The sequence below is a fragment of the Rattus norvegicus genome, chromosome 3 (genome assembly GCF_036323735.1).
Source record: "Rattus norvegicus strain BN/NHsdMcwi chromosome 3, GRCr8, whole genome shotgun sequence".
Lineage (NCBI taxonomy): Eukaryota > Metazoa > Chordata > Mammalia > Rodentia > Muridae > Rattus > Rattus norvegicus.
The window spans coordinates 23,917,417-23,934,308 of NC_086021.1; the positions used below are offsets into that span (position 1 = coordinate 23,917,417).

General features: G+C 37.4%; 1 pseudogene; it reads right to left on the bottom strand.

The window, feature by feature from the left end:
• Positions 1-3,503: 3,503 nt before the first annotated feature.
• LOC120101869 (uncharacterized) overlaps positions 3,504-16,892 on the bottom strand; it is a 60,520-nt pseudogene continuing 47,131 nt past the window's right edge.

Sequence of the window (16,892 nt, forward strand, 5' to 3'; positions counted from 1 at the left end):
ACGTGCGTTTTTAGTCTGAATCGCACATTCTTTAGCGAATTCTGTTTGTTCCAAGTGGGAAAAGCTTGTAGGAAGTTGACTTTGAAGATAAACACACAGCTAGTGTTTCCCAAAATGAATTGACGTTACTTGGCAAATAAGCTTAGTTTCAGGTGGTACAACACGGTAAAAAGCTTACTCTTCTATAAAGACAAAACATGTGTTTCCTTGTCTCATTGTCACATTCTTTGACGAATTCTGTTTGCTCCAGGCGGGAAAAGCTTGTATGAAGTTTACCTTGAACATAAACACACACCTAGTGTTTTGCAAACTGAATTGCTGTTACATGGTGAAAAAGCTTAGTTTTAAATGATTCTAGATGGTAAAAAAAAACTACTTTTCTGTATAGACAAAACGTGAGTTTCCTAGTCTGAATCGCACATTCTTTGGCCAATCTGTTCGTTCTAAGCGGGAAAAGCTTGTAGGAAGTTGACTTTGAAGACAAACACACAGCTAGTGTTTCGCAAAGTGAATTGCCGTTACTTGGCCAATAAGCTTCGTTATAAGTAGTTCTAGACGGTTAAAAGCACTCTTTTCTATATAGACAAAAGGTGTGTTTTTAGTCTGAATCGCACATTCTTTTCCGAATTCTGTTCATTCCAAGTTGGAGAAGCTTGTAGGAATTTGACTTTGAAGGTAAACACACAGCTAGTGTTTCCCAAAATGAATTGATGTTACTTGGCAAATAAGTTTAGTTTTAGGTGGTACTACACAGTAAAAAGAATTCTTTTCAATAGAGACATAACATGTGTTTCCCTGTTTCAATGTCACATTCTTTGGCAAATTCCGTTTGTTCGAAGCGGGAAAAGCTTGTAGGAAGTTGACTTTGAAGATAAACATACACCTAGTATTTCACAAAGTGAATCGATAATACTTGGCAAATATGCTTAGTTTTAAAGGGTTCTAGATGGTAAAAAGCCTACTTTTCTATATAGACAAAACGTGAGTTTCCCAGTCTGAATCACACATTCTTTGGCAAATTCTGTTCCTTCCAAGAGGGAAAAGCTTGTACGAGGTTGACTTTGAAGACAAACACACAGCTAGTGTTTCGCAAAGTGAATTGCCGTTACTTGGCCAATAAGCTTCATTATAAGTAGTTCTAGATGGTTAAAAACATACTTTTCTATATAGACAAAACGTGCGTTTTTAGTCTGAATCGCACATTCTTTGGCCAATTTGTTTGTTCCAAGCGGGAAAAGCTTGTAAGAAGTTGACTTTGAAGATAAACACACAGCTAGTGTTTCCCAAAATGAATTGATGTTACTTCGCAAATAAGCTTAGTTTTAGGTGGTACTACACGGTAAAAAGCATACTCTTCTATAAAGACAAAACATGCATTTCCCTGTCTCAATATCACATTCTTTGACGAATTCTGTTTGTTCCAAGCGGGAAAAGCTTGGAGTAAGTTTACTTTGAAGATAAACACACAGCTAGTGTTTCGCAAAGTGAATTGCTGTTGGCGAATAAGCTTACTTTTAATTGGTTCTGGACCGTAAAAAGCATACTTTTCTATATAGAAAAGACGTGCTTTTCCCTGTCTGAATCGCACATACTTTGGCGAATTCTATTCGTTCCAAGCGGGAAAAGCTTGTAGTAAGTTTATATTGAAGATAAACACACACCTAGTGTTTTGCAAAGTGAATTGCTGTTACATTTTTTTATTGACTATTTTATTTATTTATATTTCAAATGTTATCCCCCTTCACAGTTCAACTCCACAAACCCTGTATCTCCTCCCCCTGCCTCTATTACATGCTCCCTCCCTCACCTATACACTCTGACCTCAACACCCTAGCATTCCCTAACCCTGGGTCATCAAGCTTCCTTAGGACTAAGCAGCTTCCCTCCTAGTGACACCAAATAAGGCCATCCTCTGCTACATATTCAGCTGGAGCCATGGGTTTCCCATGTGCAATCTTTGTTTAGTGTTTTAGATCCTGGTGTTTTATTAAGGCAAAACAAATGTGTCTGAGAAAAGAAGTTGGTGAGAAAAGGGAGTTTAATGGAGAAAATGCCTCCATCAGATTGACCTAATGTATAGAGAAGTCTAAGGGATATTGTCCTGATTAATCTTGGAATTTGTAGGGCCCAGATCTCTAGGATGGTGCCACCCTTGAGCTATTAGTCAGAAAATGAAAGGTATGAGGTACAAGGCAAGAGGCAGAACTCCTACTCAGCTTGTACTTCAGTTCTTGAATCCAGGTTTCTGCCCTGCTTCAGTTTAGGCCCTGATATTTCTCAGGAGTTAACTGGTAACTGCAAGTATATCATGGAGTGTAACCTGTCTTCCATAAGTTGCTTTTTATCAGTGTTTTGTCAGAGCAATCATAGGAAATTATAACACTTCCTAAAGTGAGCAACACTGATAAGTTACTTTTCTTCTGAGATGATGGCTTAGGTTAAGTCAACTCTAATCACATATTTCTTACCAGCATGCAGCTAAGTTTATGTTTGAGCAGTCCTGCACAAGATAGTCATATTTTATATGCAGATTGCATAGAATAGTTTTGCTTGTTTGTTTTCATGCTTGACCATACAAAAGAATATATTTGATTTGAAAAGAACCGCCCATAACAGAAGAATCATTAATAGTTATTAAGAGTGAAAAATGAATTTTGTTGCTTCATTTGGACATGCGCTTTGATACAGGCTTGGATTTTAGGCTTCCAGGAGCTTGGTAATAAGAAATTACCTATAAAAGGTAGGTTTCTAGTCCAAGCCAAGTTGAGTCCTGGGCGAGAATACTATTCATGTGTGTGACATCACTAATTCGTCCTTCCTGTGGACTTAATCCCTGGAAACTACTAGTTAAAATGTACCCTGCTTTCTTTCATTTTTTACTTTTTTGTTGCTTTTTATCCTTTTCAAAATATATGTCTGTTTTTGAATCTCTTTAAATTTATCATCATGCTCACAAGTAACTCTCCTTTTATTTTTCAATCCTTCTAATTATCTCTTGATAACAATCCCCCCTCACAAAACTTCAAAAATTAAAATTAAATTAAGTTTTAAAGGTAAATTAAAAATCAAACAAAAAATTAATCCTTTTAAAAAAATGCAGTCTGTGAGATGTGGTGTGCTCACTATGTCTCTATACTATGTCACAAATTATACCCTTTTGTCCAAACAGGTTTACTTGTAAATGTACATTGAAATAAGTCACTGGCCTGCTTCAAGCCCTCTGGATTTTGCTACACCATCAATACCGGAGCCTCCCATACATGCCTCTCCTTCTATATCCTGGTATCTTGCTGTAGCCTTTAAATCATTGTGATCCTTCACCTTTGAATCTGCAGGACTTCCCCCTTAAATGCTCCAGCAGCAGGATCTAGGCCCCCAACATATATGTAGCAGTTGTGCAGCTTAATCGATAGTTATTCCCTTTCAGGTTTCCGGGTAAAATCCCCCTGTCCCCTCTCCCTCCCCTTCTATATAGATGTTCCCCTACCCCATCCTCCCTCCATTATGGTCCTCCCCCCAACAGTCACGTTCACTGGGGGTTCAGTCTTAGCAGGACCAACGGCTTCCCCTTCCACTGGTGCTCTTACTAGGCTATTCATTGCTACCTATGAGGTTGGAGCCCAGGGTCAATCCATGTACAGTCTTTGGGTACTGGCTTAATCCCTGGAAGCTCTGGTTGGTTGGCATTGTTGTTCATATGGGGTCTCTAGCCCCTTCAAGCTCTTCCAGTCCTTTCTCTGATTCCTTCATTGGGAGTCCCCTTCTCAGTTCAGTGGTTTGCTGCTGGAATTCGCCTATGTATTTGCTGTATTCTGGCTGTGTGTCTCAGGAGAGATCTACATCCCAATCCTGTAAGCCTGCAGTTCTTTGCTCCATCCATCTTGTCCAATTGGGTGGCTGTATATGTATGGGCCACATGTGGGGCAGGCTCTGAATGGATGTTCTTTCTGCCTCTGTTCTAAACTTTGCCTCCGTATTCCTTCCCAAGGGTATTCTTGTTCCCCTTTTAAAGGAGTGAAGATTTCACATTTTGATCATCCGTCTTGAGTTTCATGTGTTCTGTGCATCTAGGGTAATTCAAGCATTTGGGCTAATAGCCACTTATCAATCAGTGCATACCATTTGTGTGTTTGTGTGATTGGGTTACCTCACACAGGATGATATTTTCCATTTCCCTCCAGTTGCCTATGAATTTCATAAAGTCATTGCTTTTGATAGCTGAGTAATATTGCATTTTGTAGATGTACCACAATTTCTGTATCCATTCCTCTGTTGAAGGGCATATGGATTCTTTCCAGTTTTTGGCTATTATAAATAAGGCTGATATGAACATAGTGGAGCACGTGTCTTTTTTATATGTTGGGGCATCTTTTGGGTATATGACCAAGAGGAGTATAGCTGGGTCTTTAGGTAGTTCAATGTCCAATATTCTGAGGAACCTCCAGACTGATTTCCAGAATAGTTGTACCAGTCTGCAATCCCACCGACAATGGAGGAGTGTTCCTCGTTCTCCACATCCTCGCCAGCATTTGCTGTCACCTGAGTTTTTTATCTTAGTTATTCTCACTGGTGTGAGGTGAAATCTCAAGGTTGTTTTGATTTGCATTTCCCTTATGACTAAAGATGTTGAACATTTCTTTAGGTGTTTCTCAGCCATTCTGCATTCCTCATCTGTGAATTCTTTGTTTAGCTCTCAACCCCATTTTTTAATAGGGTTATTTGTCTCCCTGTGGTCTAACTTCTTGAGTTCTTTGTATATTTTGGATATAAGCCCTCTATCTGTTGTAGGATTGGTAAAGATCTTTTCCCAATCTGTTGGTTGCCGTTTTGTCCTAGCCACAGTGTCCTTTGCCTTACAGACGCTTTGCAGTTTTATGAGATCCCATTTGTCGATTCTGGGTCTTAGAACATAAGCCATTGGTGTTTTGTTCAGGAAATTTTCTCCAGTGCCCATGTGTTCGAGATGCTTCCTCACTTTTTCTTCTATAAGTTTGAGTGTATCTGGTTTGATTTGGAGGTCCTTGAGACCTGAGGAACTTAAAACTGCACCTGAATACATTAGTGGTAAAGCATTTGAAAGTATACAAAATAATATACACCACTTTGTCACGTACATACACACACACACAAATATGCATACACACATATGAAATATATATATGAAATGTACTTTTATATGACCATTAATTCACTTGATATGAATATTTAATAATATGACAGTCTAATTACTGTAAAACACAAGTAATATATACTCCAAAAATAGGGCAGGAATAAAAAAAAAAAACAAGCAAAACCTGGACAATCAGGATTTTTTAAAACTTCACTCTAGTCTTCTTTGACTACCATTATATGTGAAGCATACTGTTGGCCAAAATCAATATCTATGAAGAAAGAACAAAAGAAAGACTGAAATGATTCACTTATTTTAAACTACATTAACCATCTTTCTTCCCAAATCTTCCTGAAACAGATCGATATATATTCTACTCCACTCCAGGAGAATGGAATCCTAGGGTTTCCTTTTACAGAAATGATCTTTCCAAAGTTTTCCTACTTCCTGCATTACAATGAGAATTCTGTTCCCAAAGGCAAAAGTCAGATCCCCTTACCTTTCTTGATACATCACTCCCAAACCATGTGTCATTTGTAGTCTGATCCCACAAAACATAAGAATCTATCCAGATAGATAACCTGTTAATGTCTAAATTATTCATGGATGAGTCTCTTATTATTACTATTACCAAATGAGATGCTTTAGAAGGATAAAGTTTGCCTGAGGAATCTTCAGTAGAAGTCTAAACAAAGAAAGGGGATAATTTTATTTTAGACCGTCTGAAAACTAATGTTAGTTACAAAACTAATTATGAAGAAAACAGGGCAAATGTTTTGTAGACCAACTCATAGTTTAACCAGAATTCAAAAGAAGTACAGCTAGAGTACTACAAAAATATTTTCTGCGAATCATTTTACTGTATAAAATCATGGGAACATTTTAAAAGTATGAATGATTTTCTATGTAATAGATATTTGACTGCTACCTACAGAAGCCAGAGGAAGCTGTTGGGATATTGGTATTAGAATGAATGAGATTGTTGCAGACTATGTGTGTTCTGTGTATGAAAACATCTAGTGTTATTAAACATCAATCCATCTTCTCAAGCACCATGGAGTGGAGACACGTTTAATATCTAATGTAGTATAAATCCATGTAACATTCTTGTGACACTCTAGAACATAAGGAGCAGAAAGCACTCTAGTGACCCTACACAATGCGATTATAAAAGCTTCGCTACAGCAAGACAGAGATGCATGGCACCTGGGTAGCAAGTGGAGCTCAATGCTCCTGTTACACACAAAATCATTCTCTGGAGTATTGCACAGAAAAAAGAATCAAAGAAGTCAAAGCTATACCTGACTTGACTGTTCGAGGCAGTTATATTTGAGAAAGAAGTATTCATAATAGCTTCATGTTGTAATCAATGACATATATTTAAGATGTGGTATATTCACAGTAACATGGTAATAATACTAGGATGCAAATAATCCACAGGTATTGTACACACCTCTTTCTTTTAATTTGTTTCACACAGGAACTAAACCAATACTCTAGGCTGACCTGCACACAAGGTGTTGCATAGGCTGTCTTCTAAACTGTGACAGTTATAAAGAAGAAGACACCAAGGTGTGATTACAGACATGGTTCAACATTCTAGTTTGAGAAATGAACATGTTTAAAAAGTGACAATACGTGTCTGTGCTAAGGAAACCTCTTGGCATGGGACATCACTCCAGCTTATAATACTGTAAACACAAGCCTATGTACCTTACAAAAACACTGCTTCTATATTGGTACAGTTCCGCAAGTGCTTTCTGTATCATTACCTTTGGATGGCATTAATTTTTCCATCCAGAGTTCCTTCATCTGGGACGCTAAGCCAATTCTCTTATAAGCCAGAAGTAAGTAAACTTCCTTCAATGTTTGCAATGAAGTCCTTTTTTTAAATGAAAATAAAAAAGTAATGGTCAATGTACATTTTAGAATGAACATGAAAAGCATTTTTGTTTAAAATTAGCAGTTTAGACCAGTGATTCTCAACTTGGGAGTCATAATCCATTAGGGGTTCACATATCATATATCTTCCACGTCAGATATTCTCTCCATTTTTCTTTATAATTCTTACAAATAGCAAAATTTTAATTGTGAGAAAGCAGCAAAATGATGTAATGGTTAGTAATCACCAAACCATAAGGAAATATATTAGTGTTACAGTATTAGGATGGCTGAGAATCATTGGTTGAAAGCATATAACATAAAAGACTCCCAAACTTCTATCTCCCCAGAATCTTGGATCAAATGTGGAACCTATATGCAGGATCTTGTGTTTTCTTCCCTAAGACTAGAAGCAATGAAGCAGTGTCCTAGTTGCTATGGCAATGAAATAAACCTATGGTCTGTTCAAATTGCCTCTCCTGACTTCTAGTCCACACTATGACTTGCAATCATAGATCTGCACTCCACTTCGCAGCCCAAAGCTCTCTCTGCCTTGAAAAACGCCAGATGCTATGTGGAATACCCAGACAGGAACCTATCATAACTGCCCTCTGAGAGGCTCCACCCAGCAGCTGACCTAAATAGGCTATGTAGAGCCACAGCCAATCATTGGATCTTATGGATCAATCAAGGACTTGTATGGAAGAAATGGGGGAGAGATTCCATGACCTCTAGGAGATAGGAATTCCACAGGAAGAGCTACAGAATCAACTAAGCACCACCACTGGGAGCTGAATTAACATCTAAAAATCCTGCAGAACCTGCAGCATGACCTACAGCACAATTTCTAGCAAATGTAAACTTAGTCTCCTTGTGGGTCCCCCAACATGTGGAACAGGGGCTATCTGTAAGCTGTTGACTGTGAAAATCTGTCCCCACCTGGCCTTAGGGGGATAAGATGTGCTAAACCTGAAGAGAGTTGATGTGCCTGGGTAGGAGGACAACCCAAGGGTCCCAATTCAGCTCAGGGAATGAGAGAGACTCTGTGAGGGCAGAATAGGTAGGGGGCAGCATACAAGACATAAAATGAACAAACAAAAAAAATGTAAAATGATGACGAGGATGATGATGATGATGGTTTAAAAATCCACCAAAACAATCAAACCAAAACCAAAGTCCTCTTCTTGGAATAGGCAACTATCAAAAAATGACAGCACCCAAAATTAACTCATCCTGACTGTATAATTGTTGAATCTGTACTTTAGGCTCACACAGCATAAACCTGTTGTATACACGCACTCCTTGCTTAGAGACCCAGCAGGAATAGTGGTGAAGCTTACTTATTTTCCATGTGAGAAGATCTCACAGTTTCATGTCTTTTTCTTAAAATTTGTAAATATTCAACTATTTAAATTTAGTTGTAAGCATCAGATTGTTTGAAGAACAGAAGCTGTCTTTTGCATGAAGCACAACAATGAACTTTGATGTTTGACTAAGGATAGCAAGCCATAAAATGGAAGAATCATAGGTGCCCTTGTACATGTAAATTGCTTTGAATACACACGGCTAACTTCAGTAAGGCCTTAAGTTTCTGGCAATCAGAATCAGACACACTTGGCAAGCTCAAAGGCCAAGGAAGGATCATTCAGTACCTTTGCCTAATGTTAGTAAGCATAGTTAATCCCAGAGCATTATTTTTACTATTTATGTCTGGGCCATAGCTCCACAGACTTCTGAAAGGTGAAATCAGATCATGGCCCAAGTAAAAATAAAACAATGATATTTGCTCTAGAGTCACTGCAGCTCCCTGGCAAGTTAGGAGTGTTAGTGTGTTAGACAAGTTAAAAGTAGGTTAGGCTAATACTTGAATATTTGACATGGAATTAGGATGGCAATATCTGGTGAAAGTGAGAGTGCTGGATTATTTTTTTGATTGAGAAGGAAAACGATTTCTTGTATATACAAGACAGAGGGTAATATTCAACATCGATAGCCTATTGTAGGTGAGTTTTGGACTTGTCAATTTGAACTGTTATTTGTGAAGGATATTTTTTGTTAAGTATTATTTAATACATTCATTTGATAAAGCACATTTTACCACCATTATAACTTGTTCAGCTATTAATTCACAGGGTATGTTCAGAGGTGAAATCAGTGGGAATATTTGTAATGACCAACTAAAGTCCATCTCATATATGAGGATGTTAACTTCCAACAGAAGCTCTTCACCTGTGTCTTTATGATGAATCTTTGGGTTTGTCAGACTTTTACCTGCCATGCCTCTTATCTAGAGGTCACGTGTCCATAGTTCTAGGAAACAGTCATCATCATGTAATCTTAAGGACAGAAAGCACATATGCATCTCTAGAGGGATGATTAATGTTGGTGACATGAAAACCTTCCTTACCTTCAAGACAGATGCTATTACAAGCACGCATTCTTTAATCCATTCAATGAGTTGTTCACTGTCAATCCTCTCTCTGAGTCCCCAGTGTGAATTTTCAGGTAGAGTTTCGAATATGTGATCTGATTCTCGTCCTTTCCCTGCAATTATGGATAGCATGTCCTGTGTGGGATAAGGATGTAGTATTAGAGATCCACACCTGAAGCACAAATATGTCTTTTATTGTGAACCTGAGCAAGGATAGTTTTGGCTGCACAGCTATATCTGAGAGGAATAAAGTAGTCATTGAACTTTTTTCTGTTTTAGCTTCCAAATACATTTTCTTCGCTAATCCATTTTTTCCCAATTTGTAACATCATGGTTTTGCTGGACTTCTGTTCCCCAAAGCATTTTGGTGAATGGTCCTCTACTACTTTGTGTTTCCTTCTATCAATATCTTTCTCAAGCCTGGCATCTTAAGTAAATATTGGGACATTTCCCTTCCAGAGATAAACTCACTATTTTACTTACTGTTTGTCCTGGCCTGTATTATGAATCCTAACTTTTGTGTTTTGAAGAAATATTTTTTCACCATATTTCTGAGACTTTTATATCCTTATTCTGTGACTTCTTATTTTCAACTATGTCTACAGATGCTTTCACAAAAACCCAAGCATATTTCTATCATTCTTCCATAATTTACTCTGTAAACATGACTACTATGCATAGGTTTACACCACTTTAATTTGATTACACGAATACAAACAAGGTTACCAGAAAATTCTGCTCTAAAATACCTAAGAAATTGGCAGTAATGCTCATGTGACTGACAGGATGAATTTGTTCACAAACAGCATAAATTCCTATCACAGCTATAGTGCTAAAAGAGATGTTGGATACTAAATATATGTTTCCAAAGAAGTTTAATAACTCATTTAAAATAGATTAAGCCATATTATATGGCATTTAAATATAGTCCACTAGTATAAATGATGTTAATATATATAAAAAACAGTGTGCTCATCTAATTCCTTTATAATTTAAAAGAAAAGCCTACAGATATTTTTAAGTATTGATTAATTTCAGGGGCAATGATATTAACAGAGATTCCAGAGAAATGTGGAGTCATGAAGAAGCTGCAAGACTTTACAGTTGGGTAATTAGTGGGGCACTTCCATAGAATTATTTCCTCCAACATGCTGGTGGGTTCGAATCTTTGATGCAGTCAGTGCAAAACATGGGAATTGTATTTCTTCTCTTTTTCTTTCAATTACATTATTCAAAATACAGTAGAACTTATTTGTGTTTTAAAATGATCTTACTCTCATAGATCGGTTATCTAAACATTCCTCAGTTTGATTAAATAGCTTACTGAAAACAAAGGTGCTACAGAAAGCCAAAATGATACTCAAATGTATTGGAGCAGGCAGCTTTCTGTCGACATAAATGCTTGTAAGATTTTTGCCAAATAAGCATTTCTTTCTTGGTGGTGTTGGATCAGAATATACTGGTGGCTTGGCATATATATATAGCCTTTCTGTTTCTCTGCATATAAGAAAGAAGGGAAATCATTTTTGAAACTGAACTCTCTTTAACCTTGTATATCCTTTGCATTTATCACACCAAATCAAAAAGAGATATGTGTTAAAGTACTAGAAGCATAGAAAACATCAAGTAGACACATAATAGTCAAAGGCTAACTGAACATAGAAATAAAAATACAAAAAGCTATGAATGAAAAAGACAAAGTCACACAATGTTAACTAAATTAGACTAATACCTGAATTTTCAATGGATATTCTAAAATATAGTGGGCCTGCATCAACGTTCTCCATGCTTTCAAAGAATACAGATACTAGCCTAGACTTTATTACTGAGCAAAAGCATCATTTATATCAACAAAAGAGGAGAAACATTACATAGTTTAAGCACCACTAAGCCATTTCTCATCATCAATCTTTGTCTACAAAAGGCAAACAGCAGGCTGAAGATAACGTACATATACACAAGAGGACAGAAATGATAAATAACCCTGTAGTCATTCAAAAAAGAGGGGGAAATATGTTTCAACAAAAAAATTACAAAGACCAATAAATACTGCTCATTAATAACTCTAAGCATTAACTGTCTAACACCAATAATATATAGACTATCAGTTTGGGTCAGAAAGCAGGTTTCATCTATCTCCTGCATCCAAAAAATACACTTGTTTTAGATAAAATCGCATACTCGTGTTTACGATGCAATTGCCTATATTTCTTTGTCTAGGTTTCAGGGCCCATTTAGTTTTCCATGTTCATTGGTGTTGCCTTGTTCAGTTAATGTTTAGGAAGTGATGTTGGTGAGGCTTTACGGGTGAGGTCAAGGGAACATGGTAGAAGACTGGGAGGAAAGAAGTTTAAAAAAATCACTTCTACAATATTGTTTCTCCTAATAACATCAAGAGTGTTATAAATTTTATCAAGCTTTCAAAGGATAGAATCAAAATGTTACTACAGGATGATCTAGAATTTTTACTGTTTAAATCTCACTGATTCATGAACATGTGGGAATCTTTCCATTATCTGATATCTGTTAAATTTATAAGACATTTTGTTTTGTTTTGGGTTGAATTTTTTTCATTGTTTCTTTTGTTTTTGGCTTTGCCTTTTTAATCATAAAAGCCTTTTATTTCTCGGTTAGAATTTTCCCAAGAAACTTAATACTTTTAAAAGTTACTGTTAATGACATGTTTTCATTGATTTACTTTTCAGTAATTCAGTGATTTTTACAAAGAAGGAGTACTTACTTTGTGTGTTAATTTTGTATGCTTCTACTTTTGAAAGAATTTACAAGATATCTGATCATTCTTATGTTATATTTAGGCTCACTTATGTTTACTATCATATGATTTTCAGAAAGACATACTTTGAATTCTTCATTTCTAATATATGTCCCCTTGGTCACATGCAGTTTTAATATTATCTTAATTGTTTACATATGCTGTATGAAACAAGAGTAAATTGAGTATGACCAAAGATCAGCAAAGGAAGCCATTGGTACCATAATATTTCATAAATAACTTGATGAGGGGCAGCACACACTATAAGGAAATTCTAGGTGATAGAATCATTATCATCCTTGCAGACATAAGGCACTCACTGTTAAATATTCTTCAATTAACTCAATATCGTAAGCATTCTTATTGCTAGAAATTTCAACTTTTGATGTTTTAGACTATTGTCAATTAAAGCTAATTGTAGATGTGGAAAGAAGAAAATTAAAGTAATCAAAAAGAAGGAATTGTATATTTATATAACATTTATACCATATTACTTTAGGAAAATGAATTTATCTTGTCAGAGAGGAGTGAAAATGTGTGACTTGGACAAGTCAAAGGACCTGCACGGATGATCCTAAAGAGAAATAACAAGATACCAAATGTTGAACTTTAAAAGCATACTTAGGAATAACTTTTTTCTGAGAAACCAAATGAAAGACCCAGAACCATGTTCAATTCTATGGTAAAGAAAATACATTTAAGTCTAATCAAAGAACAGTTGTTTTGAATTGAGCTGTTAGTGTCACTTATTGAAACTATTCTGCTATCTTGCCATACTGGTTATCATCGTACTTTATAGGTATTACAGGTGGGTACAACTATCAATTGCTTCCCTAACGTGTCAACTTGCCTACTTTTTTTTCTACCTTAGAACTTTGACTTAAACCTAGAGTCTTCTAAGACATATCCAGGTAGATTGATGAGATTCCTTGTAAGATTAATTTGGCAACTGGCACTCAAGCCACCAACCTTGAGAGAAATCCAAGTGCTACCTGACAAATCCATATTTTGGGGGAAAGCCACAGGAAATACTTTAACAATTGGTAGAATTTCTCTCACCAGGATTGAAATCATGGCTGGAGCTAGAAATCTAGTCCGATTTATGTAGATAGTTTGGTCATAAACTTTAAAATTGATGACATTAATTTAATAAATTAGCGACGTTTTTTAAAGCATTTATATATCAGTCTTATATGTACCAACAAGTGGGGCCATCATCCTACATCGAAGAAGCCTCTTTGTATAGAAAATGGAAACCATTACAGAAAACAAAATCTTGGACACAATGAAGAGATAATTGCATTATGAAAAATCCAGCACCAGTGAATACATGTACATTAGAGCTAAATGCTCTGTAGCTGAGGGACCATTGTAGAAAAGGGCTTACAAATACTGTAAGACCCAGCATACTTGAAAGTCTGTTTTGAAATTGCCTCTCATAAAAATAGGTGCAAAATCACAATAATAGCAACGTCAATGCAGTGTTAAGGCAATGGTCAAAATTTCACTTGTCAAAAGTTATAGGCAGCTAATTATGACTGACAGAATATTAATTTTTCCAGAAATGACCTGCATATGGATTATCTAATACACACTGTATATCATGGAAACCATATTCACAAACAGAACAAAATGATCTCAAGTAATATTCATATTTGTAAAGATATAAACATATATATATATAAACATGTATAAAACAATATTTAAATGAGTATGAAAGTGCAGTGACTGTGATGGACTTAAGGGAGAAAAGTCAGGCTACAGTGCTATAAGTCAATTTTTGATAAAAATTTAAAATACACACCCGCGGATCCCGGCCCGCAGCAGCTCTCTGCTCCCAGACCCGGTGAGAGAGAAACCCAACCGCCTGGTCAGGTGGGCACTCCTGAGGCTGCAGAGCGGAAGAGACCACCAACACTGCTCACCCCTGCCCACATCCCTGGCCCAAGAGGAAACTGTATAAGGCCTCTGGGCTCCCGTGGGGGAGGGCCCAGGAGCGGCAGGACCCCGCCGGACCCTGAAGGAAACAGACCGGATAAACAGTTCTCTGCACCCAAATCCCGTGGGAGGGAGAGCTAAAACTTCAGACAGGCAGACAAGCCTGGGAAACCAGAAGAGACTGCTCCCTGCACACACATCTCGGACGCCAGAGGAAAAAGCCAAAGACCATCTGGAACCCTGGTGCACTGAAGCTCCCGGAAGGGGCGGCACAGGTCTTCCTGGTTGCTGCCGCTGCAGAGAGCCCCTGGGCAGCACCCCACGAGCAAACCTGAGCCTCGGGACCACAGGTAAGACCAAATTTTCTGCTGCAAGAAAGCTGCCGGGTGACCTCAAGACACAGGCCCACAGGAACAGCTGAAGACCTGTAGAGAGGAAAAACTACACGCCCGAAAGCAGAACACTCTGTCCCCATAACTGACTGAAAGAGAGGAAAACAGGTCTACAGCACTCCTGACACACAGGCTTATAGGACAGTCTAGCCACTGTCAGAAACAGCAGAACAAAGTAACACTAGAGATAATCTGATGGCGAGAGGCAAGCGCAGGAACCCAAGCAACAGAAACCAAGACTACATGCCATCATCGGAGCCCAATTCTCCCACCAAAACAAACATGGAATATCCAAACACACCAGAAAAGCAAGATCTAGTTTCAAAATCATATTTGATCATGATGCTGGAGGACTTCAAGAAAGACATGAACACACTTAGGGAAGCACAGGAAAACATTAATAAACAAGTAAAAGCCTACAGAGAGGAATCGCAAAAATCCCTGAAAGAATTCCAGGAAAACACAATCAAACAGTTGAAGGAATTAAAAATGGAAATAGAAGCAATCAAGAAAGAACACATGGAAACAACCCTGGATATAGAAAACCAAAAGAAGAGACAAGGAGCTGTAGATACAAGCTTCACCAACAGAATACAAGAGATGGAAGAGAGAATCTCAGGAGCAGAAGATTCCATAGAAATCATTGACTCAACTGTCAAAGATAATGTAAAGCGGAAAAAGCTACTGGTCCAAAACATACAGGAAATCCAGGACTCAATGAGAAGATCAAACCTAAGGATAATAGGTATAGAAGAGAGTGAAGACTCCCAGCTCAAAGGACCAGTAAATATCTTCAACAAAATCATAGAAGAAAACTTCCCTAACCTAAAAAAAGAGATACCCATAGACATACAAGAAGCCTACAGAACTCCAAATAGATTGGACCAGAAAAGAAACACCTCCCGTCACATAATTGTCAAAACACCAAACACACAAAATAAAGAAAGAATATTAAAAGCAGTAAGGGAAAAAGGTCAAGTAACATATAAAGGGAGACCTATCAGAATCACACCAGACTTCTCGCCAGAAACTATAAAGGCCAGAAGATCCTGGACTGATGTCACACAGACACTAAGAGAACACAAATGCCAGCCCAGGTTACTGTATCCAGCAAAACTCTCAATTAACATTGATGGAGAAACCAAGATATTCCATGACAAAACCAAATTTGCACAATATCTTTCTACAAATCCAGCACTACAAAGGGTAATAAATGGTAAAGCCCAACATAAGGAGGCAAGCTATACCCTAGAAGAAGCAAGAAACTAATCGTCTTGGCAACAAAACAAAGAGAATGAAAGCACACAAACATAACCTCACATCCAAATATGAATATAACGGGAAGCAATAATCACTATTCCTTAATATCTCTCAATATCAATGGCCTCAACTCCCCAATAAAAAGACATAGATTAACAAACTGGATACGCAACGAGGACCCTGCATTCTGCTGCCTACAGGAAACACACCTCAGAGACAAAGACAGACACTACCTCAGAGTGAAAGGCTGGAAAACAACTTTCCAAGCAAATGGTCAGAAGAAGCAAGCTGGAGTAGCCATTCTAATATCAAATAAAATCAATTTCCAACTAAAAGTCATCAAAAAAGATAAGGAAGGACACTTCATATTCATCAAAGGAAAAATCAACCAAGATGAACTCTCAATCCTAAATATCTATGCCCCAAATACAAGGGCACCTACATACGTAAAAGAAACCTTACTAAAGCTCAAAACACACATTGCACCTCACACAATAATAGTGGGAGATTTCAACACCCCACTCTCATCAATGGACAGATCATGGAAACAGAAATTAAACAGTGATGTAGACAGACTAAGAGAAGTCATGAGCCAAATGGACTTAACGGATATTTATAGAACATTCTATCCTAAAGCAAAAGGATATACCTTCTTCTCAGCTCCTCATGGTACTTTCTCCAAAATTGACCATATAATTGGTCAAAAAACGGGCCTCAACAGGTACAGAAAGATAGAAATAATCCCATGCGTGCTATCGGACCACCACGGCCTAAAACTGGTCTTCAATAACAATAAGGGAAGAATGCCCACATATACGTGGAAATTGAACAATGCTCTACTCAATGATAACCTGGTCAAGGAAGAAATAAAGAAAGAAATTAAAAACTTTTTAGAATTTAATGAAAATGAAGATACAACATACTCAAACTTATGGGACACAATGAAAGCTGTGCTAAGAGGAAAACTCATAGCGCTGAGTGCCTGCAGAAAGAAACAGGAAAGAGCATATGTCAGCAGCTTGACAGCACACCTAAAAGCTCTAGAACAAAAAGAAGCAAATACACCCAGGAGGAGTAGAAGGCAGGAAATAATCAAACTCAGAGCTG